Here is a 4,678-nt window from a genome sequence, read left to right as displayed (position 1 = left end):
TGAAACTGTGTTTGGAGAGAGAAGGATATTCTGTACTTCATTAACAAAAGTGTTTATGTCATGGTCAAATTGTCAGATACGCATGCTTATGATAACATCATCATGCTATTGTATGAAACAAAATCTGCTCTTATGATTTTTATTTGCACAAAAACAAAGTCAGTGAAGTTTCAAGTTGTTGTTATTTGCGTTGAAAACCTAAAAACCTGACGATAGAAAAAAAAATTGAGTGTGTGTGTGTGTGTGTGTGTGTGTGTGTGTGTGTGTGTGTGTGTGTGTGTGTGTGTGTGTGTGTGTGTGAATGAGTGTAGTTTTGTGCGCGTGCGCGCGCGCGCGGTGTATGTGTGGTATGCGCGCGTGCATGCATATGAGTGTGTGAACACGAAAGTGCGAACGTGTGTAAGTGTGGGTGTGGGTATGACTGAGCGAGTGTGTGTGTGTGTGTGTGTGTGTGTGTGTGTGTGTGTGTGTGTGCGTGCGTGCGTGCGTGCGTGCCCGCGCACGTATGTTTGCTTGTGTGCACGTCTATGTCAATGAGCATGCCATATTTGTTTTCTTTCCAGTTAGTTTCGTAAAAATTTAAAACCCCCTCACAAATCTTTGACACTGAATGCTTTATCTCTAAGTGTTCCTGGTGCAGAGATGTCAGCCGAAGGCTTTCACTGTGTGGTCTGCAAAGATGCTGTTTGGAAACTGAAGAAAGAAAGGGGAAAAAAAAAGAAAATCGGTTGTGTTTTCAAACATTGAAATAAACAGCACCGAAAAAAACCGAAATTTATTCTCTATCCTTATTAGTTCATTAATTAATCAATCATAAATATCAATCAGGACGGTAGATTTTAGGAACATTATCGAAAGCCATGGTCACCACTGTGATACTGTATTGTATTGTATTGTATTGTATTGTATTCAATTTTTGTCATAACAGATAAGAGAACGCGTCGCCACAGTGCAGAGACATCCTTTCTGGGGGTTTTTTTTCGGGGGGAAGGGGGTTGGCGGGGGGGGGGGGGGGGGGGGGGGGGGGGGGGGGGAGTTGGGAAGGGTTGTTGTGTTTTGTAGTTTTTTTCTTTTTTTTAAAAAAAAAATTTTTTTTTTTTTCCTTTCTGGCGTTTTGTTGTTGTTGGCTTTTTTGTGTATTTGTTTTGCTATCAACTTGTTTTTTGTTGTTGTTGTTTTCTACAGAACATCACAACCCTTTGTTGCCGTGAGTTCTTTTACATAGGCTGAATGCTTGCTGCACCTCGGTTTGTCGTCTTATCCGAAAGACTACTCTAGATATAGCTGAACATGTTGTTGTTGTTGTTGTTGTTTGTTGTTGTTGGGGTTTTTTTTTGGGGGGGTTGTTTTTGTGTGTGTTTTTTTTGTTGTTGTTTTTGTTGTTGTTGTTTGTTGTTGTTGTTTTTTTTTGTTGGTTTTTTTTTTTTGGGGGGGGGGGGGGGGGGGGGGGGGGTGCAGTGGTGGTCAGGTCGCTTTAACTACTGCATACACTAGGACAAGCGGCTGGCGATTGACAAGGTGTCTGTGATATTCATTTTAGTTCATTATTAAGAGTTCACGTGTCGATCATTTATATTGGAACGACGGTGTTCAGTTTGAGCATAATAATTATGTTGATGAGAGTTTGCCCACCACATTATATGATGATCAGCAGAATTTTCACTTAAATGAACGTTTTGTGATAATTATCTTGGCTCACGATATCCGAACGGCACTGTTCAGTGCAGTGGATTAATTATTATCAAGGGCAAGAAGGAGCATTAAACATATTCAATTCTCTGACACAGGAATTTTTTGCTGCTTTGTCATTTATTTGGTGAAACAGTGCAAATGTTTTGTTGTTTTCAGCTTCACGTTTGATTCATGAAGGTTGTCTTTTAAAGCAAAATCACTTGCAGGCAGGAAGCTTTTTGCTGTCGTGGCTTTTTTTTCTTCTTCTTCTTCTTCTTCTTTTTTATTTTTTTATATCCACTATCAATGACTACAACAACCACTACCACTAATACTGCTGCAGGTTATAGGTCCATCAAGGGGACTGCTGAAAACCCAATGAGTACAGCAACTACTACCAATACAACTGCATGTCATAAGTCCATTGAGCACAGCAACTATTACAAATTTCTACTGCAAGCTATAAACCCATCAGTGAGACTACTGAAAACCCAATGAGTGCACCCACCACTGCCAATACAACTGCAAGTTATAAGTACACTAGGGAAACTACTGAAAACCCAGCGACATTAGGCAGACTGCTGAAAACCCAATGAGTACAGCAACCACTACTAATACAACTGTAAGTGATAAGTCCGTCAGGGAGACTACTGAAAACTTTTCAAACAGTTTAGTTTAGATTAAACAGTACTTTATTTCAAACACGACACTATACAAACTCAACTGCCACAGGTTCAAACGACTTAAATGAATAATCTTCTATACATCAGTCAGTACGGTCAGACTAAGAATCTTCTATAACCCAGTCAATACAGCCAGACTCAAACAGGTTCGCCTCATTTAGGAATTGTTTTAAATCTCTGCTGACTCCATCTTTCGTATTGTACCAGCGGCGTTGCTCTCACGTCGCTCTTCTGGGAAGCCTCATTCTGTTACCAGCGCGGCAGTTAACATAGATCAGTCAATGCTTGGTGGCCCCGAGGCCAGACATAAGTTTTGATTGATTGGTTGATTAATTGATTGATATGGATACTCGTATAGCGCCTATCCTCGGTCGAAGACCAAGCTCTAAGCGCTTTACAAACACAGGGTCATTTTCACAACAGGCTGCTTACCTTGGTAGAGCCAACGACAGCTGCCACTGGGCGCTCATCATTCGTTTCCTGTGTCATTCAGTCAGGTTTAAGTCACGCACGCATACACACTCAGACATGTAACACATTCTATGCTTATGAGCGTTTTATTTATTTACCCCGCCATGGAGGCAGCCATACTCCGTTTTCGGGGGTGTGCATGCTGGGAATGTTCTTGTTTCCAAAACCCAATGAACGCTCACATGGATTACAGGATCTTCAATGTGCGTCTTTAATCTCCCGTGTGTGTACCTACACGAAGTGGGCTCAGACACCAGTAAGTCTGCACATATGATGACCTGGGAAATCGGAAAAATCTCCACACATTACCCACCAGGCGCCGTTACCGAGATTCAAACCCGGGACCCCCACGAGGCCACACATCATTTGAGACTCTGCACTGCAGCTGGGTCACTTGGGGGAGCTTTGTTGGTGCCTGTTGTGATTCAGCATGTTGAGGACTCCACACTGACAGCAGTCATAGCCCAGTCGTGGAAGTTATCAAAGCGGAGACCGCCACCACGTCCCTCCTGCAAACAAACAGTCCCCCGTGAAATTGTGCTGAAACTGAAGTACTGTCGATTCCAGCAGTGGAGAAGAAGATGGCAAAGAAATGTCCATTCTAGTCTTTTGATCTATACTATGTGATGAATGTTATGGTGATCATAGTGATTTCATATACCCACTGTGTCTGGAGATCAGTATGGGGAATGCGGGGGCCGAAGTCTTTCTCCTTCCGCCTTTTTCATCAGTATCAGTATCAGTAGCTCAAGGAAGCGTCACTGCGTTCGGTCAAAACCATATACGCTACACCTCATCTGCCAAGCTGATGCCTGACCAGCAGCGTAACCCAACCCGCTTTGTCAGGCCTTGAGAAAAACTAAATAAATGAATAAATAAAATAAAATAAAATTACAAAACTTAAAAAAAAAAAAAAAAAAAAAAGAAAAACTAAATTAAAATAAATTTAAAAAAAAAAAGATAAATGCATAAAATACTAATAATCATTATAATAATATTTATAAGGCGCAAAACCTTGATGAAGTCAACTCTAAGCGCGCACACACACACACACAAAAAGAAAAAACAACAATGATGATAAATAAGCAAATAAATGTAAAACATGCAGACACACGTTCACACATACACATGTATACACACACTCATGCATAACAGATATGCAATAAACATGCTGTTTCACAGATATGAAAGCACAATCAAATACACATAAACGTACATGAGCACCAACACACACACACACACACACACACACACACACACACACACACATTACCCTGCACCCCCCCCTCCCGCCCCACCACCAGCCGTCCCCAGCCGAAGTTCAGGTACCCGATCATACGTAGATGGAGGGAGGAAAAAAATCGGAGTAAAGTGCCTTTCCCAGGGACACAACACCATGCCGAAACAAGGCTTTGAACCCTGACCACTGGTGAACATTGAATCAGAAGTGCAAAGCAACTGATGCCCAACCCACGGTGCCTCTCCTGGCGACTCCAGCAGTGAAATACCAACAGCATCAGGCAGTTTCAGTTTCAGTTTCAGTTTCAGTAGCTCAAGGAGGCGTCACTGCGTTCGGACAAAACCATATACGCTGCACCACATCTGCCAAACAGATGCCTGACCAGCAGCGTAACCCGACGCGCTTGGTCAGACCTTGAGAAAAAATAAATAAATAAATAAATAAATAAAAATATATTTTTTAAATAAATAGATAAATAAATAAATACATAAATAAAATTTAAAAAAATAAAAAAATAATAAAATAAATAAAAACAAAATAAATAAATACATAAATAAATAAAAAAAATTTTTTTTTAAAAAGGTGAATAAATAATAGATAAGCTTACATAAAT

The sequence above is a fragment of the Babylonia areolata genome, chromosome 2, assembly GCF_041734735.1.
Source record: "Babylonia areolata isolate BAREFJ2019XMU chromosome 2, ASM4173473v1, whole genome shotgun sequence".
NCBI classification, from domain to species: Eukaryota; Metazoa; Mollusca; class Gastropoda; order Neogastropoda; family Buccinidae; genus Babylonia; species Babylonia areolata.
This window is presented reverse-complemented; position numbering follows the sequence as displayed.